This window comes from Ailuropoda melanoleuca, chromosome 17 (genome assembly GCF_002007445.2).
Source record: "Ailuropoda melanoleuca isolate Jingjing chromosome 17, ASM200744v2, whole genome shotgun sequence".
Taxonomy (NCBI): domain Eukaryota; kingdom Metazoa; phylum Chordata; class Mammalia; order Carnivora; family Ursidae; genus Ailuropoda; species Ailuropoda melanoleuca.
In genome coordinates, this window is record NC_048234.1 from 34716966 (window position 1) to 34726139 (window position 9174).

Below are 9174 nucleotides of genomic sequence, written 5' to 3' on the forward strand. Positions count from 1 at the left end.
AATAAGTTAAGTGCATACCAAATAAGAATTTTAATTCAGTTCATCATATGTTTATGTATTTAAATTTAAAAGTCAAATTGATATAATTGGTAACATTACCCATTTGCTTTGATTTGAGATGCCAAGTGATTGAAAAATTTTTTTAATTTGTAAGTGAATTACCTTATTTGAATTTATCATTTTTGCATAATTAGGATGAACTAATTTAATTTGCAGTTATCCTTTTAAATGACTTAAATGATGTCTGCTGAGATACTCAAGCCACATCATGAGCGGGGTCATTCTGAGTATTACTCCGTCTCGTGGGTTGGGAGGGACAATGGAACTTGTGAAGCCTGGAAATGAAGTTACAAGCTTGATCTTTTCTCCGTTCATATATATTTTTTTCTTTCTTTTTTTTTTTTTAAGATTTTATTTTTTATGTGACAGAGAGACAGTCAGCGAGAGAGGGTACACAGCAGGGGGAGTGGGAGAGGAAGAAGCAGGCTCATAGCAGAGGAGCCCGATGTGGGACTCGATCCAGGAACACCGGGATCACTCCCTGAGCCGAAGGCAGACGCCTAACGACTGCGCCACCCAGGCGCCCCCATATATATATTTTTCTGCTTGGCTCCCCTGGCCTCACTCTGGGCTGCTTTATGTTTTCCGGAAGGACCACACACTGCACTAGGGTGATGGCCCTCCTTTTCCAATTCTGTTCTGATTCCATGTCATTTTCACTTGTTGTTTAGCTCACATCTCAGCTCTTCCTTCAAAGGGAAGGCTGGTTACTCATTGGGTGGGTTATGGTAAGAATCCCCGACAGCACTTTTTATGGGGACTGAGATTCTTCCAGCAAATGCTACTGTTTGATGATATGTTTTAATGAACCTTTAAAAAATTGGGACACCAGACTACAGCTAGTGTAGCTGGAACCTATAATTTTAGAACGCTGTTTGCTGCCTAGTTTCGCTCCCATTTAAAATGGCTGCCCATTAAACTCATTAGTGGAATCCGCCATATTATGTTGCTTAACTTTTTCCATCTTCTTATGGTTTTTAATTTTTTTCTTTCACAGAAAGCACTAGCCTAAATAAATCTTTTACTCTTTTATGATGCTTTAATTTTGACCTTACTACTGCTGAAAATCAACCAAACTTCTTCATCACGGCAATCTCCACCCCGCCAATCGCTCTCAGCCTTGTTAACCAGGTGTTGAAATATACACTCAAAAGGTAATCAACAAAGGTGAACTTTTTTTTCCCATATAGGACATTTTCAGGAAGTACGAGCTTTGTCTTATTCTTTTCAAGGAGCTTCCAGACCAATTAATAAAACAAAGTAGATAACTTGTTACCAACATTAGGATCTCAATTGAAACTATTTTCTACAGCTCAAAATGTGGCATAAGGCAGATCCCTACTTAAGAAGAAGGCTTTATTATTTAAGTTGTCTTGAAGACCCTGAGATTGTCTGTAAGAGTGCTGCTGTAGGAGAATGTGAAGCACATTCTTGGCCACTCCAGTATTTAACTTCAGTGCAGAAAGTGAGATCATCTCCCAAAGCACAGGAATTGATTTTACCCTGAGCCCCTCCTTGGTATTAAACTCTTATAATCACAGAATATAGAAAAGGAAGAAACTTGGTGTTCATTCTAACCGTCTCCTTTTATAAACCAGGAAATTGAGACTCAGAGGTGCGAGCTCATTAAGCTCAGCCGGTTATTTCGTAGGCTTCGTGGACGAGGCTAGTTTCAGAAAGGATGCAGAAAAGTAGAAGTATTCGATAACTATTTAGGAACTGTAATATCAGCACTGACTGACTGATTGATGGTGGTGGGGGGGATGCTGAGAGACTGAGTACCGACAGAGAGGGAAGATTCAGAGATGATGCAGAGTCTTTTAGCTTTAGCACCCATGTAAATGGGAGGCATTCGTTTTGAAGGAGGGCATAAGAAAAATGTATCTGCAGAGAAAGATGACAGATTCAATCTGGGAGTTTTGGGTGCCTTTGCAAAACCCATGACAATATATTACAACTGAATGTACACAGGAGGCAAACCATGAGAGTCATGAGTTAGGAAAGTTTTGTCAAGTGTCTTTCTGAGAGGATGTTAGCATCATCCATACCAACGTGAGGCCAAAGACAAAATGGAAAGGCGTCCGTTAGGTTTAGGTATAAGGCAGGTGACGGTTCAGTGGAGTCGGATGGCCAGAAGCCAGAGTGCGGTGGGCTGGGAAGTGAGTGGGAGGTGGGAAGTAGAAAAACCAATATGAGCAGCTATGAAGAAGTTTAGGACCGTTGAGCCGGGGGGAAGTAGGGCAGGCCCCACAGGGGAAGACACAGGGAGGGTTTGTCTGACACGGGACAGAGTTGGACATGTTTCAGTACTGGTGGTAGGAGGCCAGTTTTTCTACTGAAGTAATTTTTCTCTTCTCTGGCTCCTGCCTCTGTCTAAAGGTCTGTGCGGTTCCTGGAAATCTCAGAGCAGATCTTTTAGGGGCATCAGAAAGATCTCTTGCTAATCCATTATCAACTCACTCTTAACAACCAGCTTTTGTTATCAACTCATAAGCCCGCATTCCCCTCTGACTACTTTCCAGATGTTCACACTCACATTAGATAAAAACATCTCTTACATTTGTTAATGGGGGTAAAGAGAGCAGAACTAATCTTCCCACATCTCAAATTGGCCTGCATGGGGAGTTCAAACTGAGAAATTAACATTTTAGAGCAATTTTTAAAGATCTGAAGAAACCATATTTTATGATTAATATTAATCACACAGTTACTGACTCTCTTTACATTTACTTCCCTACTTTTTATTGATTGCCTACTGTATAGCAGGTTTTTGTGACAAAACACCTAAACATGACCTGAATATCTTGATTTCTAAATATTTTATGCTTTGAAGAGAAATTTCTGGGGTTTATGGTGATTTTCTACATTTTTGGTACAATGTTCTCTGCTGTGTCAAAACAGTGTTCTTTAAGGCACAGCTGAAACTCTTTTGACACCCTACATTCCAGATTCCCTTTCTGTTGCTGAAGTAGATCCCTGCGTGTGTGTGTGTGTGTGTGTGTGTGTGTGTGTGTGTGTGTGGTTCTCAGTGTGGAAGAAGGGCCCTGCTTCTCACTGTGGAAGTTGAGGAGGCCAGATGGCTTCTCTGGACAAAACCGGCAGCTGAGGTGTAGACAACAGACACAGTCAGTCAATGGGCTGTCCCACCAGGGGTGTCATATCGAGGGAGTGGTATGAAACCCCAGGGACATTAAGAATCACTCTCGCTGACGGCAGCAGGTCCTGCAGCGGTGGTGTGCACAGCGCCAGGCCAACCAGACTTCTCCTGGGAGCCGGTCCTGGCTACGTCTGCAGCTGCCCGGCCTCCCTGGGTTCCCACCTCTGCTCTGAGCCTGCTTCCTGCTGATTCATTGAGCTCCCTGAGACCCGCCTCTGCTCTGTTAGCCAGAGGCAGTTTCTGTCATTTGCCATCAAGACCCCCTGACTGATTCAGAGGGTCACAGTGGAATAATAAAGCAACGAACCAAAACATTTATATTCAGCTAATGTTTGTGGACTGTGGGCATTGTGCTAAATGCTTTAAATAAATGATGTCACCAAATCCTCAAAACGACAGGGTGAGGCAGGCATGTGGGTCAGTTCTTTCCAGTATCCCCTTAAGGGCCTCCTCTTTTAGGAGCCTTTTCTGAGCTCTTCTCCCTTTTGTAAGTAGACTTGATTCCTCCTTCCTGTCTCTCCATAGAGAGGAGAGAAGGTGTAGGTACATGTATATTTGGTTTTGGTACAATGCAGACATATACCTATACATTCTCTTCTCTATCACAAATATAAAGTATGTTGATAATATTTCAAAATATAATGTAATATACGACATATATTTTTTATTTCCTTACCACTTATTAAGCTCCCACTATGTGTAAGCACTATGCTGGGCTTCGCAGTTCACTCGCATTATCCCATGCTGTTCCCACCCAAACTCTGAGTGAGATTTATTTATCCATTTTACAAAAGAGGAAATGGGAACAAGAAAGGTTAAAAAATTTTCAAGACGTTACCCTTTTCAGGAGTTGTAGAGTTGAGATTTGAACACGTTCCATTTTGTTCTTTCTGCCTTCCAACCCCTCTGCTCTTAACACTCTGTAAATTACCTTCACATTCTCACTGTGCTCTCATGGGTGATGCTCCCCTCCTGTCCCGACTAAGACAGCGTCTGCATTTTCCTTTTTTTTCCCCACTCAGTCTCCTGAGAGGGAAAGCGAATTCTCTGTTCCTTATGATGCTTCACCCATTCCTGTCCATGACAGACACCATGAGTCAATGATTATACTGTGTCCCATGAGCCATTTCAAAGATTTCTCTCCCCCTGTTCGACAGGAAGTCACTCCCACTTGGTTAGAGATGAATCTTATTTGCTATTCCTGGCCTAGAACAATGCCTCTCCCATAAATAAATATGCTTAGCAAATTATTGTTAGAGTATTGCTTTTTTCTTTATCTCGCAGATGAAGAAATCATAATTAGAGAATTAAATAATAAGCCATTCACCTTGGGGCTATTTGTGTCCACCTTGTTGGGGTTTTGTGAGGATTAATTGGATTAATACACAGAAAACTCTTCTTCTTTTTTTTTTTAAGATTTTATTTATTTATTTGACAGAGAGAGACAGCCAGCGAGAGAGGGAACACAAGCAGGGGGAGTGGGAGAGGAAGAAGCGGGCTCCTAGCAGAGGAGCCTGATGTGGGGCTCGATCCCAGAATGTTGGGATCATGCCCTGAGTGAAGGCAGACTCTTAATGACTGCGCCACCCAGGCGCCCCCAGAAGACTCTTCAAATCGCATCTTGGCACAAGGTAAATTAGGTATTAGGACTACTGCTCAAAAGCACACAGGTTGTATCCAGGAGAGTTAAATCCATAGAGATAGAAAAACTGATGCTGGTTGCCAGGGGCTGGGGGAAGAGGGAATGGGGTGTGACTGCTTTAATGGGAACAAGGTTTCCTTTTGAGGTGATGAAAATGTTGGGAGCTAGATAGAGGTGGTGGTTGTACCACATTGTGACATACTAAATCTCCCTAAAAGGTACACTTCAGAATGATTAATTTTATGGTATATGAATTTACTCTAAAAAAAAAAAAAGTCGCAGAGGTTGTAATGGATGGCAGGACCAGGAAGCCCCAGAGAGGGAGTGCTCACCTCACCCTAGCCCCGCCCTGGTAATATGGCCAGAATGTGGACTTTAGTTCTCTAAATAAAGCGTTCTTTCCACGTCAGTATGTTGCTTTAGAAATCAGGGAAAGTTTATTTTCACTGCTGGGTAGTTGTGATCTGTGTGCTGATAATTGCAGATGGAGGAGGAATGTTCCCACCTTAGGCAGGAAAACAAATAAAATTTTAAAGTCCTTTATAGTTTACCAAGCAGTTTTGGAGAACAATGGGTTGCAAATAATCGGAATTTACTGTACCTGAGTGACCCGTGTAATGTGCATAGTAAACAGGACAAGGGGAGGGGTGGGCCGGAAGGGAACTCTTGAAAGTTCACAGTCAGAAACGTATCTACCTGCACATGGGGTCTGTGTTTACTGACGGCGAAGGAATCAAAGACTTAAGAATTGTATCTGTTAAAAGCAAAGTGACATCATTCTCCTCCCTGGTCTGTAAGCAGCTCCACTGAGCTTGCTGAGGCATTAATGGGGCTGGTGATGGCCGCTTAGTCTTGTGTAAATAGACTTTAGGGTACAGTCATGACTTTGCCATTAAGCATGAAGCGACTGGGAGAGTCCTCGTGAAAACAAATAAAATCTCAGATCTTCCATTGCTAATCTCTTTGCACTTTGCTTTATTTATAACCGTGGAAATGTGTTGTAGCAACAGCCTATTTCGTAAACACGGCCACCTCATTGCTCCTTGATACACAGGAAGATATTAACAGACAACCACCTCTCATTTTAAGGCAACTCGACGTATAGAACTTGGCTAAAAATCAAGCAGCAAATGGATGTTTTAATTTATTACATGTTGTCCTTGTATTTGTTTTAAAGGGATGCTGAGGTGGCCTTGATCTGATTTCTGGCTCAGGTGGGAAGCCCAGATGTCTGTCATCTATCTCCTTATGGCCCTGACCACCTCAAACACCTTTGGAGCAGAGGGTTACTTCTATTGCTTATACAAACCTTAAAGATCTCTTGAAAAACTTTTTAGATATTTTCCTTTTTCTTTCAGCATAAATTATGAACCTTCTCCCTCTGCCACTGGATATATAGAGAGAACATTGTCATGGGAAGATGGTCACCACAAGAGCTACCTGTGGGAAAGGTGGTAAGGACCATTCTAGAGTTTGAGGACTGAGTGCCAGGGGAGCAGAGGAGAAAGGATGTTGAATTCTGTTGGCCAGACTGGGGGTGTGGGTGTGATATGGGGTGACATTAGTGGGGGGCTGAGAAAAAGAGATGGCATTTAAACTGGGCCTTGAAGAATTTCCTTGGATGGGAAGGGATTGGGAGGGGGTGTGTGTGTGGTGGGGATAGGGAAGAAAGTTTTCCGAAGCAATGGAAGAACCCAGAACTCTTCGTGTTTGTATTTAGAAAGAGAAAGAGGTCTGCACGGTTGGAATGTGAGAACCAACTGGAGGGGTAGGTCCAGAAAAGAGCTGAGCACATCTTGCTTCCCTAGTTCATCAATGAGAAAGAACAAAGATGTGGAAACTTTAGTTGGCCCACGTTAAGTTCACCATGATAAGAAAGCAGAGAGTCATGGCAAAAGGACACAAACGGGGGAAAAGGCCAAGAAGGACAAAGCTTTCTGTTTCCCTAGGAATACAGCTGATTATTATGATTTTAGATGGCAGATGTCAGAAAATATACCACCAAGGGCCTGTCTTAGCAAAGGTGTTAACAGAGAAGGTGCTTTAATGACCTGTGCAGACATGTCAGTGTGGGTAAAGTGGCTCAAAGGCTTGTGGCCACCATTCGTGATGGACAGAGCATTACTGTTTCTTCAGCTTTCATTTTCAGTGTTTTTATTTCCAGATTTCTTTTGGTGATTAATTTTTATCATAAGATTATATTCATTTCAGATGAATAACATTTGTGTTTAAATACGTTTTCTGTACTCTTAAGGCTGATTTCATTGGCCTGAGGTTAATTTTTTCTCCTTGAGGAATATAGTTCCATTTTTGCCAAGAGACTCCATGGGAAAATTCTACTTTATCACCAGTTTTAAGTAATTTGAGTATTCCATACATCAATTACAATTATATTTGCCAGAGTTTCACAATTGAAATGTATTACCTGTGCCGAGTATTTGCCATTTGCCAATCCCAGTGAGCTTTTCACCTGTCTCCATTCTCTTCTGTGCACACCACCGGCTGGGCTTCCATGCCGGCTGATGTCTGAGGTACCAGCTCGTGCCATCCCTCTCAGGGTCGGGGCAGTCACCCCTCCCTTTGTTCCTGTAGGCCTCAGGATGCTCCCTTTTGTTGGAAGCTCCCCATCTGCCATCTTCAGTCCCTCAGCCCCACCTATATCTTTGTTAATCCCTCAGTTGCTCTCTGAACATTCCCAGTTTCCTGCAGGACCTGACTGATGCATTATGTAGATATGCTCACAGAAAGCACATTGAAGATACATTTATGATGCTTTCGTAAGTTTATTAAATCAAGTGCATTCAGCGGAGTACAATTAGGAAACAGCTTTTTTTTCTTTACGTTGAAATATAACGTAAAACATTTTAAAGATGTACTGACAATTAACAATGTTCTTTAGGGCTTTTTCTTCCTCACCTCTTGAAAACAGCTCAGACAGATTCCTATTTGGTTATTATTGAAGAGTTATATTTTGGGGTATTAGAAAACCTAGTTCAACCTAAAACAAACACACAAAACCCCAGACTTTCCATCCTGCATGCAATTGAAAAGCTTCCTTTAAGCTCTCTACCCTCTCCTCAGCTCAATTCTGACTGGAAGGTTGGGGTTTGACTGTGGCAAAGATGGGGAGTATCTCTTCTTCCACTCTCTCCTTTCTTCCCCTGGTGCCCCCAGACTCCCGAACTGTGGATTTTTGTAAATATGGAGCGTGAGAGTAAGATACCAGCCTCCCCTCTGGCCAGCGCTGGCCTTCTCAGTGATTCACTTGAAAAGCCTTCCTCGGTTGTCTCCAGGCAATTGATGTCATCCCTCTCATCTGTTATATATAAATTTACCTTTGAGGAACTTTCTTTCTAGTGAATTGCTAGCTTTCCCTTTTATAGACTGCCAGGAAGGTGAGCCATGGATGAGCGTGGCCCCCTTTTAATAATTCCTGAGAGGATGTGTCTAGTGCCTCTCTAGGACACTGTCATCTGTTCCAACAGCTTTGCAGCTTTAGCTAAAATCCTGAGACATCAGGAGATGTCTAATCTCACATCCCATTATGTGTGCATATGTTAAAAGGCATATTAAGAAGAAGAGGAATACAGATGGAAGGAAGAAAGTGAGAAAAAGAAAAAATTTTGTGAGAAAATAGGGGGAGAGAAAAATAAGGAAAAGTGGAGAGGGGAAAAACAAGAAACGAGACCCCCAACCTAGATGTCCTGAAATTCTTGCTAATGACTTCCCTCATATTAGTAGACCCTAACATTGCCTTGGATGCTAAAGTATGATATTTTATTTGGAAAGAGTTCAGCGTAGTGAAATTAGTGATAAGTTCCCAATAAAGTAGGCACTGAGGAAAAATAGACACTGAGAAATACTAAATTGCTAGAAATTATTTTTTAATTGTAGAAAACATTGATTTTGCTCCTCTAATATCCATTTCATTTTCCTTGAGTGACAACCATGAAGTTTAGCAGAGATGAATCTTATCTTCAGGTCCAGAGGGGGGCCTTTTTGGTCTAAGCCCCTCAGAAAAATCCCATTTCCTGCCATAGTGATTGATAGCACTTTAAGCCAATCAGTGCATGGCATTTCCCTAGCTCAGAGATTGTTATCAGGATAGTCTAATCAGAGTGAAGTTTGGGACTTTGGTGTGATGGTTCTAAAAACTGACCTTGGCCTTCACTCTGACCTTGGATGTGAATGCAGAATCACCATCAGTGCTGCTGGCTGCCATTTTATGAGGCCAGCCCAAGAACAAAGCCAACATTTGAAAGCAGACAGAACTGAAAGAAACTGCAGAGAAACTGAGTCAGAGCCTGGACCAAAC